The following is an 18,950-nucleotide window of genomic DNA, read 5'->3' on the forward strand; positions in this document are numbered from 1 at the left end:
GGCTACAGAGAAATTTCTCCAAGGTTCTATGTCTTCTGTAAAATGATACTAACAGCAGTTTCTACTTTTCAAAGCTTTGGAGAAGATTTAAAGAATTATTTCACGAACAGCACCTACAAATAGTCCCTGGTACAAATTAAGTTCTGCATAAATAGCAGATAGTCACATTCTTCTTATCACCCTGTCCCCTGGACTGTTTGCCTCTCTTCTGTACACTCAGTTCCTAGTACCACACTCACATCTTTGCATATGGCTGCCTTCTAATATCCAGATTGCATTTCCCAAAGAGCCTTGGAAACCAAATTTCAAATGTCTGTCACAACTTCCTAGTGGGGTAAATCTTCTGTCCTTTTTTCCTAGTGATCATGAGTCACCACTTTGAGGCTAACTTCAGCTCTTCCTAAGAGCAAAACCCATTAGCCTACTAAATGTGACATCTCCATCTCTTTTAGAAAAGTGAGACAATTTCTAAAAATATGACTGGTCATTTCACAGCTAATTGGCTTCCTCTTGAAGGGGTACCATGCCTGTGTCCTTGTGAGGAGTCTCATTTTCACTTCTGGTCACCTTGTTTCAAAAGAAGTGGAACTGAGATTGAAAAACGCAGCGGAGGGCATGACCTTGCTCCGAGGTTGAGGGAGATTTATGCTGTGTAAGAAGCAGCAAAGAACAGGATTAGCAGAAGATTAGGATGAATTTGATAGTAGGCCTCAGCAGGATGAGGGTTTAATAAAAACTCATTGGTCAACATGGCAAGCAAAATATGAGAACAAGTGAATGCTTAACATTACCAAAGACAGCAAAGGAAAATCAATACTAGCAAACAGTTGCCTGTACTAAATGCTTACTTGTACAAGTCTCTGATGTCAAAGACATTTCTGTAACCAGGATTCTGTCCTTATATTTTAAAAGACTGAACAGTTGTATGTAATAAAAATATGTGATTATGTATGTATGTCTAACATGGGTAATTAAATTTCATGCTCCAGGAGACAAATCGGTTGCTGAGGGATATCTGGAAAACAAGGGTTCTGCATGTATGTTATTACACAACTAGCCAGCCTCCCTCTGGGGCTTTGCTTTCCTGTTGCTGCAAGAATAGGTGTCTTTCTAGAACATTTAATAAAGGCAAATTCCTTCTCATTTATTCTGATCATCTCTTACGCTGGATTTATGAGTTGGTTAGTCCTCTTCTTGGTGGATCCCAAGAACCTAGAAAGCCAGGGTCAGTAAGTATACGTTGTTGTTTTAGAATAGCCAAAAATATATCTATCTGGAAGTTCTGAACCCAAATCTTAAGATGATTCAAAGCAAACATCATTTGCTCTTGAAGTCTTCTAAGCCAGAACCAGTCGATTAGGGACCATCACTGGGGAACTCTGGTTTTGGAGAGCAGAGGCCTAGGCAATGAGCTGGCACTTAGATTGTCAGCTTTTCAAAGTCCTCATTAGTTGCATCAAGAAGGAAGGTATGTTTTTATTTGGTTATCCTTTCAGAGAAGAATGAAATTCCTCATTAAAACTCAGAGGTACAATGGGAAGAAACTGGAAAAAAGATTTTATCTCAATTTAAAAAAAAATATCTTTTGAGAAAAAACAATTTGAGAAGTCTCAAAAGAAAGGTTCTTGGTAGGGGACTTATAACTAAGCCCAAAATACATGTTTGGACCAACAGACAGCATTTTTGTACTAACTCATACAAATGAAATGCAAGTATTAGAAAGTTAGAAAACTTTTTAGATCCTGACTTTATTTGGACAAATTGTTTCTTTCTGGGGTTGAAGAAATGGCTCTGTGGTTAAGAGCACTTGCTGTTCTTGCAGAGGATCCAGGTTCAATTCTCAGCACCTACATGGTAGCTCACAACTGCCAATAATTCTGGTAGCAGGGGATTTGATGCCTTCTTCTGGCCTCCTCGGGCATGCATGTGGTGCACATACATACACATAAATTGAAAGTGTGGAAGTCATATGTGGTATTGTAAACTAGCCAAATACACATGGCTAGAGAGGTCATAGATCCCAGAGAAAAATGTACTTTTGTCACCTAACTAGACCAGTGTAGATTCTTACTTTATTCTAAATATACATACTTATATATACAGACAAGTATGCCCTTCACCTCTCATCAAAGAAGTTTCTTTTTGGAACAGAGGGAGACTATTACAGAGTTCCAGAACTTGTCAAATGCAGAGAATAAGTGTCTGTGAGACTCTTAACCTTAAGTAACACATCTTCAGTGCAACCTCTACACATAGGATGAATGCATCTCTCAGCTCTCACGAGAGAAGTTTCCATGTACAGCAGATGGTGATTAACACAGAAACCTACAATTGGCCAATGTGCAGAGAACAAGAGGCTCAGGGATCATTGTGGAAGATAAGGCAGAAAGATTGCAAGAGCTAGAGGGGATGGGTGACCACAAGAAAACAGACTTTTGCAGACAGTTAATCAGTTACACATATGAATTCATAGCAATTGTGACAGCATGCACAAGTCCCATGCAAGCTCAAACCAGACAAATCCTAGCACAGCATGGGGAAGCGGGAAAGAAATCCCAACCCAACCTAAAGAACTTTTGGCAATTAGTACCTACTAGAAGGGGCAAAGACAGTATTTCACAGGGATGGGACTCTTGGTGGGTCCCGTGAATGGATCCACATTGAAGAACATTTGGGGACACAAATCAGACTCTATAGGCCATGTTATATATATAAGAGAGTACATTAAATTCAATGGGAGCCAGTGGGGGAAGGTGTGGATAGGAAAGTGGATCTAAATACCATTAAACTGTTGTATGAAAATTGCAAAAATTCAATTAAAAGTAAAATAAAAAAAAATAACTAAATAAATATTAAATAAATACCTAGAGTAAATAAATCTTAAAAATGAAAAGGAGAGATCAGATGGGAAAGCCAGTTGCTCTTTGTAACCATCTGCTCTTGAGAGAACCAACTAGGGTCCTGTAAGAACTATATTAATCCTTTCTGAGGGCAGCGCCCCCTATGACCTAATCACCTCAACTTCCTGGAGGTTCCAACATCTCTCCAACACTGTGCCATGTACCAAGGCTCCAAAACATGAACCCTTTGAGGATAAACTGCATTCAAGCCATAGAAATGAATATATGTATAAATGTGAATGCACAGGTGTGGTGGTCCTGAACACCACACTAGTATTCCTGAGAGAGAATCATAAGCATTGGCCTCCTCTACCTGCTGCGTGCCCCTACACAAGTAAACAGAAAAGGTAAAGGCTGTTGCATGTGGTTGCCAGGCTCCCTTTTTTCTTTTAGTGGCAAACAGACAGTGACAGCTATGACTCTTACCTGCTATGCATGCTTTCTCCTATCTCTACTTCTTGTTCTGGAAAATTCTCCCTGCACCTCACAAGGTTCTCAGGAGCTATCATTTATGATGTTCAGTTGCCCACCATCAATACAACTTCCATAGAATGTGCTAGATCACTATGCTGACCATTCAGAGTTCCCAATTTGTATCCTGGACATTAATTTAAAGTTGAGCATGTTATTCAAGCAAAGTCCTTTGCACGTACCCTGAGACAGATAACTGGACCTTGGAAAAGAGACGTCTTATGTGCTTGAATTATTAATCTCAGTTCACTTCTCCTTGTATCGATGCCCTTTGCCATTTGACATGTAACCTCCAATAACCACTATGCTTCCTTGTACTTTGACTTTGGACTTGGGTCAATGAGATACTAACAAACATGATGCAAACAGGGGCTTGAAATAGGCTTGTGCATTGTGACTGTCTATTTGTACTTCTGCTTTTGACTTGAAAAGAGCTTCCTTGGAGAAAAACAGCCTTGCCTTCATCTACACCCCAGGAATGAGTACATATGAAACAGTTCTACCGCCTCAGGCTAAAGCAAAACTTCCCAACACAGCCCTGAAATTGATAAGAAATAAATACTTCTTGGGCTATTATGATTTTCGTGTTTATTATACAGCCTTTAGATTTTTTAAAGCAATAGTTAGCTAATGTGCTTTCTTTCCATGCTAAGTTGCTAAAAGACAGGAAACATACATTCAGGTTACCAGTGGCTATCTTATGGAGATAGTTCAAGTGAGAATGAAGCCATAAGGCTTCAGAGCCAAGAGATGGAGAGAAAAACAAGTACATTGTGCCAAAGGATCCAGCCCCTGCCTATGGCATTTGGATGTATCTTTGAAGCTTCCACTTAGAAGGTAATGAATTCTATTAATTCTTTTTGTATTAAGATAGTTTGAGCGTGGCATGGCTTCTGTCTATGGAAACAAGAACAGCCTAGATTTAAATATACCATGCAAACCATCTTGAATGTGTTCCCCACATCTTGCCTGCACCCCTCACTGACATTTTTAACACCTGAAAACCTGCCTTCAGCCAGATACTGTTTTGGAAGGCTTAAAAATATTTTGCAGTTGAAATGTTCTCAAAAACACAAATTGTTACATCTACTGCAAAGGATGCAGTGGAGCTTGGCCTGTAGGAGACATGGCTTGGTCTTTATCAGCTGTGACAGAGTGCTGCTGTCCTTTGAAAAGATTAGATTCCAACTCTCTTGGGGTCTTGGAAGGACAGAAAACTGTCGGTAAGTGCAGAAGACTTCAGCTTTTTCCTTTTTCATAGGGGAAAGCAGTATCCAGCCAAATTTAGAAGACTGACAGTTTCATGCTTGAATTACATGCTCTATCTCAAGAAGATTCATCTATGTCCCAGGGGTGTACAACTTATGCCAGAAATGAAGAACTCTTCATAGTATGTATATGTGCATATTTTTCTCCTCTTTCCCAGCTCTCTGGGCACTTCAGAAACTCAAACTATGAGATATGCTGAACAAATACTACCATGCATAAATAGGATGGGAATGAATTTCTGAAACAGTACATTTTCCTCATCAGTCTGTGAGGCTCTAGTGTCTTTCCCCTGTCATTCGTTTCTTGTGTCTTTCACCCACCCTAGTCCAATCACAAGGCTTCCTCCTCTACAGCTCCAGATGAGAGCGGGAAAACAGTACCTCTCAACATGTACTTTGCTTGATAAGAAATTGGAGGAGGCTGAATCATCACATGGAACAAAGGTCCCAGGCCCCTGCCAGCATGTGGGTCTAGGCCTGGAAATCAAATGTGGCGTTCCTTCCACACTGCACTCTAATGACAGGTCCAGTGGGCTTGCGTTCTTTCAATTTTAATTATGAAAAAGGAGTGTAAAGAAACTGGATGGCAGAGAATTGCTGTGGAGCTTGACAAGGTATTTTATTAATGTATTCAGATATAGGCAAGCCCAGAGGATGATGTAGGGCTCTGAAGCCGGCAATGTCTTGGCAGACCCATGAGAGCACACTCAGGGAAAGAGGCTGACTCACATAAAGGTGACTCTCCTCAGGCCTGGGGAAAAAGCTCAAGCTAGTTGATGGAAGGGGCCAGAGTCTCCGGGCTGTGGAACCTACTTGTATGTACTTGATTATCTTCCTCAGGGTATACTCCCACATCCATGTGAAGGATAAAGCTCCACTGCAGACATGTTGTGAGTGGGCCTGCTATCAAGCCTTAGATGTGAGGTATTCAACACAAACTTCCCTGTGAAGTCTATTGACATAAACACTGCCACAGCCTTCAGGGCCCATCTTCCCTTTTGTCCATCCCCAAACTAAGCATAGGAGGAAATCATGTCTAATTATCTCCATCTTGTCTGTGGGAAAACTGACACTTAGATGAAGGTTTTGTATAAAGTCACAACATGAAGGCAAATTTCACAGTGTTCAAAATCCAAATTACATACTCTTTCTCTAAATTCTATCTAGGATATAATCTTAATTAGATCAAAGACTTTAGGAAACATATGTGTGCCTTTACTCTAAACAGTAATAGGATGTGCTGAGTATATGCACTGGCTTTTAGGGAGTGTCAAAGTACTAAAAAAGAGAAGCTAATTAATGGTTGTGGAGAGGATAGAGGTGAGCATGGGGGGCTCAGAAATGCTTTCATAGTAGGATTGGGAACTGGCAGCAAGGTGATGATATTAAATCAAAACTACCATGAAGAAAGGAAAATAGGACATCACTGCTGGGATCTCTATCAAGCATAGTCCCCAGCTTGGTGTTATTAGGAGGTGGTGAAAACTTCACAAAGCAGGGCCTAGTGAGGGGGCCTCAGTCCTTGGGTCTGTGCCCTGGGAAGAGAAAAGAGCATCCCAGACTCTTTTTGTCTGTTATACTTTCTGCTCCCTGGCTATGGCATGAGTGTTTGTTTTTGCTCTGCCACCCTCTTCCTTCATGATGTACTGCCTTACCACAAGTGTGAGAGCATCAGGGCCTGCTGGATCATGGATCAAAACCTCTCAACCAGTGAGCCCAAATGACCTTTCTTTTTATAAGTTGACTATTTCAGGCATTTGTTATAGTAATAGAAAACTGGCTAGCTCATTGCCTAAGTGCTGCTTGTACATAGACTTGAGGAGACAAAGGAACTCCTACGGTGCTCCAGCAATAACAAACAGGAGTTTCCCTTTCGTTTCTACCACTCTTCATTCCATTATAATGAGTTCCAGGTACTATGTTGAACCTAAAAGGGAAAAAAAGGAATTTTTGTTTGTAACCAAGGTCCTAGATTTAAACATTTTTGCTATTCAAAAGGTTTGGTTTTCTGTGTATTTCACACCCAAATGGAAGTGGAGTTATCCTGAAAAATCACTTCTTACTATGTTTAAAATGTATTTTAAAGGGAGGTGGGAGGAAATCTTCTTGGGGACTTCTTTTTTCCTTAATGACCTATGGTTTCCTGGTTGAGTCTGGTTCTGCTTTAAAAGGTCCTTTATTCACATGCAGTATAACTCAGGGAGAATTAGCAGGTCAAACCCAAACAAATCTTTCACTTGTACTAAGACTAAATGATTTCCCCTGGAAGTGCCTGGAGAAGAAAATTATAAAAAGAGATTTGATCCTAAACTCTAGCACCCCATGAATTCCAATCTTCAGGGATTTTCTTCTTGCTTTGATCTGAGACCTACGAAAGAAAAAAGACCTGGTATGTCCTTAGCTGCCTCTTGCCTTTAGAGAGTAAGACCACATTCTCTTCTAAGACAGGAGGGAAGACATGCATCATTTAAGGATGAGTTTTGGAGGGACATAAGACTTAAAACAAGTTTTCCCCAATCAACTAACCTAGTCTTCTTGTCCCCAGTCAGATTAGTATCATCCCTTTCAGCCATCAAAACTCTTTACCGTCAGTTTGGGGTTATTCAGTAGTACTTATTTAAATAAGTACGATGTAGTGAGAATAAACTCAATGCTACAAGAAATGAAGGTTAACTCAAGACGTGCCATCATATGTCAGGACTTAAGTCAGTGTGATTACCCAAGTTACGCCAGCATGCTGCAATTCAGAGCAAAGTAATACATGTTCTCTCTTCTCTACACTGCAGTGTTTTTATTCAGGTGAATTCAGATAAAATCTAAATACATATTTGATGATAAAATAATGAGTGTCAAAGGCTATAAGCAGAAGCTGCTCAGGGAAAATGAAACCATTTGAGCCATGTGTGGTGGTGCACACCTTTAGTTCCAGCACTCTGGAGGAGGGGGGCAGGCTGATCTATTTACTGAGACTTTACTTCACACAGGCAGTGTTAAGAACTTCACACAGAGTGCCTAGTTTTGTTTTCATAAGTCTTTGGAATTCTTATCAGAGACAAAGACTGAGGATTGGGAAACTTAAATAACTTGGGCAAGTCAGTATGGTAGTCTTCAAATACAAGAGCCAGATCCTACGACTGAGCTCTCCCTAAGGTCATGGGGCCTGTCCTACCTCTTGCTAGATAATACCTTGAGTCCTAGGTTGGTCAACCTAATAGAGATATTTCCCTCTGATTTATGGATGATTTTTTTAGTATTATCTATTTAGTATATAGTATAGTCTGGGTCCTGGTAGCAAGAATAAAGAAATTGATATATGGAACAAGTGGGAGGCCCAGGTCCCAAATCCGATTCCTCACAGTTAGTCTTGACAGGGGTAGGGAATAAGATTTCAGGTTGTTAACAGCAACCCCAGAGTTTTACTTCTTACTGAATCCCCCGTGGAGGAACCAAAGAACCAGGGGAAATGGCGTTATTTGAAGAGAGTCATTTGGTTCTAATGAAGAAGATAAACAAGTAGGTAATTATTTCCTGCCTAGGGAAATGTCATTTGGGTGATCTTGTGAATAGGTCTTATGAACAGATACTTTTCAACTTTCTATCTTCTTAAGTAACCACCCTTGACAATAAAAATTAAAGTTCTATACAACACACGTTCCAAAGGTGTTCAGTAACCGTTTTTGGTCAAACAAGCTGTGTCAGGTGGACCATGTTGGTATGAATTCCCACCAACTAATGAGACCAGCTGGTATCATTCTGCCCAAACATCTTGAGACCCTTTGCAGCCCATTTATTTTTCTTCAATTATCTCACCCCAAATATCATGCCAGTGTCTTCCATCTTTCGATGTTTGTCAGGTGCCAAGTTTATCCCATCACAGTCACTTCACTGCTGTTTCCCTCCTCTAGTTAAAGGCCTCTAGGCCTCCTGTGTGCCTAGCCAACCTTACATGTGTAACTGAAGCATAGCCCGCTTTACGTCACTCCTTACTGGAGCCGTTCCATCACCACATCCTCCTTCTAACATTCTGACCTGCTTCCAAGAACACCTGTAGGTATTTCTCAAGGAATTCAGCAAGAGTGTAAAATTCTCAAGTTCAAAGTTATCCCACAGTTTTTGTTCTTTTATTTAAAGCTGTTTGACATCTTGCTCTTCTTAATCATGGTGTGATTTTTATAATTATGTTCTGAGCTAATAGCTAAATGTAAAATACAGGATAAAAAAATCATGGAGCTCGATAAAGCCTGGGTCTTAGCAGACCCATTTTGTATCATAGCAAAGAATGTAAGAAACATGTGAATTGTTAAATTGCTAATGGTGCTCTGATAACTTCCACCCCAGAAAAATTCTCCAATTAATTATTTTCTGAGAACTTTTGAGACAGTTGTAGAGACTTTCTAAGTTCAAAGAAGTGGGTGCACTGGGTACAAACAGGGATATTTAGAAAGCTTTTGTCAAATACCCTGTTATTCTGGATGTATTTTAGAATTTCATTTATTACTTATCCCATCCAATTTCTTGAAAAGGTTTGATTTTTGAGTGCCAGTTCAGAACCACTTTCAGCGTGGTAGTGAAACGTGGGTTAGACAAGCCCAAGGATGTTTCATGTTTACTCTCATTTTTTGATTTCTCTACACCAAGAATAAATGTGCTTTGTTCCTTCAGCCCAATACTTCCACAGCAACTTTGAGTTATGTGGGAGCTGGCAGAGTCACGATTAAAGAACTAGAAAATGAGACCTATGAGAAATAGTGAAAGGAACAGGGATTACTGAACCTGTGGAAGAAAGACTGCGGAGCAATTTAACAGCCTTCTTTGAAATGATCCCTTATGTCGAGGAGGAACGCAGACAGCTGTTCAGCATCAACATCTCCACCAAAGACCAACCGGGAGGAAACCTGCTCAAGCCACAGCATTAGGGATTTAGGATGCAAGAAAGAATTTCCTGACTTTGAGAAATGTTGAACACCAGGAAAAGTTACCCATAGGGGTTAAAGAATCTTCTTCTCTCGGGATATTTAAAAATAGGAGGTTTTCTGAGCTGTCTTGAATGATTTAAAGATCCTGCCTCACACTTGGTGTGGGGGAAGGAAAAGATAAAACCAGATAATCTTTTTCTGAGAATATTTTGGTTTTAGAAACTAAGAAGACATTAAACAAACTCAAGATACTTAAACTAGATTTGCATTCTCCATTGACTTTCTTTTGTCAACTTAAACAAAACTTACAAAGCAGCATTTAAAAAGAAATGTCAGTATTTAAGATACCAAACCTTCTTTAGATCCATAGTTTTAAGTTAGTTATTCTTGAAAGATAAAGTAACTACCTAATCTTCATTTCTTCCCCTGGAAATTGTAACCTGGATTATCTGTACTGTTTACCTCATTTTACCATGAGGATCAAATAAAACATGGGGATGCTTTTAACAGTGAAAAGTCAGCATCCCAATGTAAAATATTATTATGGAAAAGGGTTTTTATATAAACACTTCGATATATCTCTCTTTCATTTCTGTGGGAACCAAGAGTCAGGGCTGACAGAGGAAACCCTAAGCCTTCAAAGTATGACTAACTCCATGCTGGTTAACACACTGTGGAGGAAGAACTGTATGAAATTCCACTTTGAAGGCTGGCCTTGGAATGTTTCCTGATAGTCTGATAAACTCAAGGACTTCCACCATGGGTTTCAAACCCAGGCAAGTCTCTGAGCTACCCATGAACCACTTGGCTCCACTGGATCCAGGTGAACAGGCTGTCATCCTCTTCTAACCATTTCCAAATGATTCTCATCAGCAAAGACTTAGAGGAAATCACAGGGCTTCAAAGACAGCCAGGGAAAGCTGCCCAAGAGACACACAACAGGTTCTGAAAAATGGCTCAAGTTACAACAAACCAATGCCTTTCACTTGACATGGCAGCTATCAGGGAGACTGCAGAAGGCCCCAGGGGGCTCAGCCTTCTCCTCTTTCCTCTTAAGATGTCTCTACCTACTCAGAGCCAGTTCCCAATGGGCCTGAGTTTAACAAAAAGGGAAAGCCACTCTTCTGCTGCTGTGTGTGTTTCGAACACCTTCCAAGCCCCTCAGTCATTTTCTTCTTTCCAATCTGCCTCCCCTGGTGAGACAACTTCCTATGGCCCTGAACTTAGCCCTTTCCAAGGAACCAGTGTTGTCTTACTAGAAAAACTTCCCTGGGTTTCCATTCCAGAAAAGCCCAGTTGTGGCTCTCATCAGGCTTGCTTGCTTCCTAAAGTACAATTTGTTTTATCCCCAAATAGTAGGAAAAAAATTAGTACAAGGTTTTAAAAAATACTAGGATAAGAAAAGAGGAAAGAGTGGAAGGTTTTCATTTGTTTTGTTTTGAGATAGGGCCTTGCTACATAGGACAGGTTGCCTTTGAACTCTCCATCCTCCTGCCTCTTGACGGAGTCAAGAGGGCTAGGGGGGAAAGGGAGGCTTGATGGAACGAGTTGGCTAGCAGATAAAGAAACAAAATGAGAATTAACCATTTAATTTTCAAGCTTGAAAAATTCCTGCCCCCTAAAGGTAGAGGAAATGGATCATAGGGTTGCTTTGTTCAGCAGCAATTACTCTATAAAACCTACCAGATTCAACAGGCCAGACCGTCATGGCAGAAACAGTGCTGGGAACAGCATATAAAAATAGGCCTTAGTAACCAGAGTCAATCAAAGGCTCCATAGTCAGGACCTGTGCTTAACACAAGCACATCTTGTGTTACATCTCAAAATGACCATTACTAAATATTTTCATTTTAATCCTCAAGAATAGTTCAACTCCACAGTGCCAGACAGAAGAGACCTCCCTTTGAGTGATTGGTGAAGGTGGACCAGTAGACTCCCAAAATAACACAGGCTATTGTCAAATCTCTTGGTTATCTCCCAGAACTAGTAGATAAGACCCTACTGCTGAAGATAGGACGTATTTAGGATATAGGACTTGAAGCAATGGAGCAGAAACTGACCTGGAAGCCTTCTAATAGAAATTTGGCTATCATATTGCTAGATGATGATATGCAAACTGCCAAGGAAGAAAATCAATCAATGGTCCAACCCAGCCCTAAAGCCTAATAACCATAATGACCAGCATGGCAAACCTCTATTGGTGCAGTAATGGCACTGTTATCTGGGGGGCAATCAACAGTTATCTAATTGGACTTAAAGCCCTCTCAATGGGAGGGAACTTATGGGTGGCACTGTAAACTCAGCCAAATACACATGGCAGGAGAGGACATAAATCTTAGAGAAAATCCTATCTCTTTCATATCTCTAAACAAATGAAATTTCTTACTATATGTTAAATATCAATCCTTATGTTTACAGACAAGCATACTATACACCACTCATCAGAGAAGCTTCTTTTTGCAACAGATGGAGGCTACTATGGAATTGCCTGGTCAGACATAGAGAACATACATCTGAGAGATGCCCAGTACTAGGTGATCATCTACAGTTGAATCTCTACAACTGAGGCTCATGGAACATAGCACAAGGGGTAGAGAGAAAACTAACATATTCCTCAACTTTCATCAGTAAAGCTTCCTTATACAACAGAATGTGATGTGTACTGCAGAGTGTAGGATAGGATTCTTATATGAAACCTCATCCACCCATAGCTCAGGGAAGGGTAGAAAGAGTGTAAGAGTCAGGGCTGGTTCTTGAACACAGGGAAGCAGAGACTTTCAGGCCACTGGAAGCTTGTACATGTAAACTTGTGACAATGGTGGAATTGAGCACAGGACCCATGCCAACTCAATTAAACAGGGGCCCAAAGGGGAGGAGAGAAATAGGTGGTGGGCCAGCACTAGACAGAACTATTGGAGACTGATTTCTGTTGGGTGAGGGAGAGTATGACTTACATACGATCTCTAGATGGGCTGACTAGACTCCAGTGGATGAATTTACACTGAAGGACATTTGGGTACAAATGCCTGAATGCATAGGACTTAACATGTATGGCGGAATACATGAGTTCCAGTGGGTGGATAGGGAAGGAATGGTTGGGGGAGGGGAGGTGTCTAAATTTGATTAAGAACTATTGTATGAAATTAGAAAAGCTCAATAAAATGTATCTAAAAAAATAAATATATTATTACTCCAAACCTCAAAAAAAAAAAAAAAAAAAAAAAAAAAAAGAAGAGTTCAACTCTTTCTTGGGTCTGACTAGGAAATATCTTAGGTGACAGAAAGAGAATAAGAGCAAAAATAGGGCCAACTCATCAGGTAAAGGAACCACCTGAAGGCCCAAGTTCAATTCCAGGGACCCTTCTACATGGTCGAAGGAGAGAACTGACTCCTGCAAGTTGTCCTCTGACCTCTACAAACACTGTGGCATGTAAGCTGCCTCCCCCAAGAAATACATAAAATGACATACAAAATGTTTAAGAAAAACAATTTGAGGAAAAGTCTTGCTCCACAAGGACAATGTTTTTACTTGGCATGCTATAATAACTATACATAGGAAGCTCACACCTCAAGTCAAAGTGTGAGGGGTCATTACTAGGATTCCTTCCGTCATCCACTCAAAACCTCCATAGTAATGTCTATATATTAATACCTCCATCTTAATACCTATAGGAATGAAAATGGAACCTCCCCCCGTAGAGTTACATCCCATAGCAGGTTGTTGGAAGGAAGTCATATTGATGAAGTGGTTAGACAGTGATTAATATGCTCCATAACTCATCCTGCTCTCTCTGTCTCAATGTTCTCCTCTTCACAGAGTGACATTCAATTACTCACTATTGATCAGCAATCGCATTGCATGGAATAGAATGGCGGCATCAATTCATTTCATCCTATTGAGCTTCAGCCAATAAGGATTGATATCTGGCACATGTTTCTTAGAGACATTTGTCTGCCATCAGGGAGTTGATTAACAGGTTGGCAGTTTGTATGTTTGTGAAGAGGGGAAGAAAAGTGTAAATTCTGCTTACGAATTTGTTCTCATACCTGATGTGGAGGAAAAGGCAGCTGTCACCCATCTTGCTACGAATGTACTTGCTACAATCATCTGTTTGCCCCACTAACCTGTTCACATTCAACACTGTTCTGCCCTTATTTTTTATTGATAGTCATGTGAATAATTAAAGTCCAACTACATGAAACCCACATAAATCATCTTCAGTGGGCACGTAATGGACCTGGGCTCAGCCATTTGCTCACAGCATAAATTAAGGCCAAAATATTCATGATGTAAACTAGGCATGTCATTGCCTCCTGCAGAATTCATAGTAACTTGCTTGCCACTCAGAACTTGTCACCTTCAAGGCAGTCTGCGAGCAAAGGACTCCTCTCCTTAGTCATCTTGGGGACCACAGACTATTTTTGCTCCCCATTTGCCTCCACCATTGATGTTCCGTAAGCAGATGACATGCTATTTGTTTTGAAAATCCCACTTGTTTCATTTGGCCATTCCTGCTGCAGCCTTAGCATTTGTTCTGTGCATACGTTTAAAACACCCAGGCAGCACCGTCCAGAGCTATTAACCTCTCCTGCTAATGTCATCCATCACGCGCTTGGCACGTGGGCTTTGCTAGACAAATCTAACAACATCTGCCACGAATTCTGCAACTTCCTTTTGATTCCTCACACTTTATTTTCACTTTCATCTCTGTGTGCTGGTGAGATGTATGTCTGATCACATTCAGATGCCAGGGAGCTGGGAATATGCCATTTTTCCACAGGGCAGCATGGCTGGCGAGAAACTGGGACCACCCCTAGTTGGGGGCTGGCAGGTGTCCCTGTTGCCAACATCCAATGGCCACTGAAGCGTTTTGCCAGCAAAACTCCTTGTTTCAGTGGCCACTGCACCTGAGAAACCAGCCATGCGGGCACACAAAAGCAGCTGGCACGTTAAAGGCATCTCTTTGGAAAAATCATTTTATTTAGAAAATAAGATACACATCTCGTGCTTGGATGTAGAATTTATCCAGAAGTACAGTGTTAGCCGAAGCCCCCGTATTTACTCATCTGAACTCTCTTTTTGTCTCTTCCGCAGGATGCACAAGCCCAGTCACGGTCTGGCAGCAGAGAGCCTGGTGTCCAATAGTGGCTTTCAGACACCTGAGTGACACGACGTGCCTATTCTGATTGACATGCTTGGGGGCTGTGGCCTCCTAGCAGTGCCTGGCATCTATTTTTTTAAGAGCAAATCTTTTGTCCTGCCAGTGTCTTTAGGGTTTTAGAGTGACAATCTTAAGAGAAAAATCCAATGTCCTGGAATATCCAACAGGTCTATTATTCTATTAGTCACCTTGTGAAAACTTAAACTTGTCCTCAGCCTTTTGTTGTGGAAAGTGAAGAGTATTCAGAAGAGATAGACGGACTGTTAAATAAAATATATCTACTTTCATGAAAATGTCATTAGTAATGAAGAATGCATTTAAAGACTCTCTACAAAGCATCCAGGGCTATTTAAATGATCAAGGAAAATCAGCACTCAGACCTCAAAGGGTTGGTTTTTTCATATTCAGTAACTTTACTCTTGGCTTATGAAGCCTAATATTTATCTTTTTCAATGAGCATCATAAATTGTGCATTTTTCTTTTAAAGGGAAAATGTTTGTATGTAGCTTATAAGCACATGTATCTTTGCTATATAAAACTTGAATTTCTTGATAAGGACGCAAAGATATTTTAAGATCCCTTTCATCTTAAAGAATCCTTGATTTGCTGATGTTGATGTGAAAAAGAAAACTGAGAAAGCCAGTTGGGTCAACATGGATGTGTGTCTTTATTTTGAAGAGCTCTCAAAGATTTAATAATAAGGAAAAAGTCCATAGTAGCCTGAAGTGAAGTAGGCAGGGAAATATGCATTGTGTTGATGCCTGTGATACAAAGGCCTGTAATTGAGCAGGGGAAAAAAAAAGAGCAGCCTTAACCTCAAATACATTGCTATTACAATTTCCCTCTTAGGATCCCACCCCCCAAATCCACGGAGCTGAATGAGAATAATCCACTGACATCTAATTTTCTGGGAGAATTTTTCCCCCTCTCTGAATGAAGCAATTTGTTCATAAAGTATTGTAAGTATCATTAACTCTTTCTCAGCTAAATGGTTCTCACAAAAAGATTAATTCTTGGAGCTGGAGAGATGGCTCAGTGGTTAAGAACACTGACTGTTCTTGCAGAAGACCTGGGTTCAAATCCCAGCACCCACATGGCAGCTAACAACTGTCTGTAAGTCCAGTTCCAGGGGATCTGACAGTCTCTCTCTTCTGTCCTTCACGGGCATTGCAAGACATGTGTGCACTTACCTACATGCAGACAATATACTCGTATACATGAAATAAAAATAATAAATATTTTTTTTAAAAAGGAAGATTAATTCTGGCATTGGAAATTAAGGTTGGCAATTCAAAATACCTAGTCAGATGCCCTCACATCAAAAAAAAAAAAAATCTAAGATTTTCTGTAAAACAGAAACAATAAGAAAATTTCAGTTTTGAACCCACAAAATTCTTATGAATGAAATGAGATAGCAGTGGTACCAGACTGTCAAAGAGAGATGGAGGATTCTTTTGTGACAGTGTATTGTGTATCCCAGGCTGTGTTTGAGCCAAGAATGACCCTGACCTTTTCATCTTCCTGCCTCCTCCTTCTTAGTGCTGGGATTACAGATGTGCAGAGCCCTCCCCAACTTATGTGGTGCTTGGGATCAAGTCCAGAGCTTTGTGCATGCTAAGCAAGGCTCTACCAGCTGAGCTACATCCCAGTTATTCTTTTTTTTTAATCCGTTGATAATTCAATATTTATTGAGTGTATACTATATGTCAGTTATCTCACTCCATTCAGGGAAAATGTGCTATGAACACAAGTTCTTCAGAGTGTGATGGGGAGACATGCAAAAGCCAATTATGGACAAGTGTGAGGTGTATAAGTTTTAAAAGGTGTTATAGCCATATAGGGTTGTTAGGCTCTGTCTAGTTGACATCATGGGAGACACTTTTATGGAGAGGACAGGATGTTAGCAAGATGATGTGACTGAGAAAGCAGACCAGGAGAGAAATAGGCATGGTGCCACAAGTAGCCTGGCAGAATCACAGTGTGTTGTGACCTCCCATTATAGCTCATTTATGATGGCAAACTGCTCTGAAAGGTCTTGTTCCCATCTACCAGTGCAGAACTGCAGGTCTCTCTAAATTCATTCCCCTTGCTCCTGCCATCCAGACTTTTCCATGGAGTCTCCAGGAGGTACCTGCATAGGCTTATGAGAACGCATTGGGTTATCATACAGCACCTACTGTTCCTTCTCTCGTCCGGACTCCAACTGCAGCCTTGGAGCTGCTGCGTCTGGGTCCTAGTGCCAGTTCTGTTACATTCCACCACACTCTTCTTCCCGTTGAGCACCCCTGATTCCTATAAACAGTATTGCCCCATAAGATCCTACCTCTCTATGGCTTCCATTTCTTTTTACTTCTACCCTGGTGTTCTCAACGTTTGGAGATGGTGCACTGATCACAGTATCTGTGCCGTAGACCATAAATCGTACTAAAACATTTTAGGGTGTCTTGCAATTTATAGTAAGGAGTTCTTTCAAAGAATTAACTCCACCCTAACCAGGACAAGCCTATGCCTGGCTCTGTCACATTTCAGGTAGACATCTTTATGAAGACTTAACCCTGTCTCTGCAAATATATGTTGGTCAAGCTTCCCACACCAGCTCACCAATGCTTCTGGACTTGGCTCAGTCACTGTGATGAAGGTGGTTTGTGCTCAAGCTAGGATACCTCACCATGGCTGATAATTGGAAAATTACATTATATGGAGAATTTGTTAAGAAGCATGATTAAATCATTATAGTTGAAAAGAAAGACTTTCAGTTGCAAGAGGTAAAAAAGGTGATCTAAATTTCTTTCTTTCTTTCTTTCTTTCTTTCTTTCTTTCTTTCTTTCTTTTTGCTTGTTTTAATTTTTGTTGTTTTTGAGACAGAGCCTCTTTATCTCACTAAGTAGTTAAGGCAGTTGGACCTAAACTCAGCCTCTCAGCTGCTGGGATTAAAGATTTTTCTTTTAAAAAATTTTATTTATATTTTTAATTTTATGTGTATGAATGAGTGTATTGCCTGCAGGTGTATAAGTGCAGCTGTGTCCTGCAATGCCATCAGAGGTCAGAAGAGGGCTTCGGATTCCCCTGGAACTGGAGTTACAGAAGGTTGTTAGCCCCCATGTGGTGCTGGGAATTGAACCCAGGTCCTGTGCAAGAACAGCCGGTGCTCTTAACTGCTGAGCCATCTCTCTAGCTCCTAAAATAACTTAGAAGTAGGAGAAAAATTCTGGTTCATTTAATTAAACAGACAAAAAATTCACTTCATACCAAGGTCAAAGTTTTATTTATGGCATAAGATACCTTGATTATGGACTGGTTTCATTCTCTCCTTTTATTTTTTAACTTGGCATTTTTATTAATGCTTATTAGTTGTACAAAGTCATGGGTTTATTCTGACATTTCCTTGCATGTATGAAATGTACTTTGATCACATCTCATCTTTCATTTCTTGACTCTACTTTCCATTACCAGGGTAGCTGGTAGTGTATCCTGGTAGTGTATTAATGTCTATTTAGAGTCACCAGGAAGGAGACAGGGAAAACTAATTTCACTCTCCTGGAAACCCTGCTAAAATACCCTCTGTGTCTCATTGGCTCTTGGTGTACTTCCTTGAGCTATCTTGATGGTGAGAGGCAGGAATGGCTGACTGGCTTTGGAATGCTCTTTGGTTTCATCCTCTGGAGGGGGGCATAGAATCAACTCTACCAGGAAGCCCAGAACTGAGAGTGGGTAAAACAATGCTTTTTTTTTTTGAGTAAGACAGAATATTGTTTTCCCAAAATGAAGGAAGGGATAGAAGCTAAGTAATCAAACTTCACAAATAAATATTATGTGGGTAAGGACTATAGCATGTGCTTAGTCTTCATGAGGCCAGGGTTTAATCTCCAGTGCCAAAAATAAATACATAATATTGTGCCACAATGCATGTTTCAAAAATATTGCAGTTTCATTGGCCCAAAGGTGATGTAACGATCTAAGACAGTTATTTTCACAATCGAGGGAGTTTGATAGGGCTTAGCTTTTGGGTTGGAGACTCACTGAAAGGCATGTGTGATTGTGTGAGAAGAAAGAGGTAGCCTAGGCAGATTTACCTGGGTCTCTAGAGACCCTGAAAGACATCTAACAATGGCCTGTCACAATGACTGTGGAAAAGCCAGTGCTACTTAGATCAGATGAGGGATCAGGTAAGACTCAGCCATAAGACAATCAAATTCGACAAGACAAAAATGAATATGAATATATATATATATA

Source organism: Nannospalax galili, unplaced genomic scaffold (genome assembly GCF_000622305.1).
Source record: "Nannospalax galili isolate Female #2095 unplaced genomic scaffold, S.galili_v1.0 scaffold281, whole genome shotgun sequence".
NCBI classification, from domain to species: Eukaryota; Metazoa; Chordata; class Mammalia; order Rodentia; family Spalacidae; genus Nannospalax; species Nannospalax galili.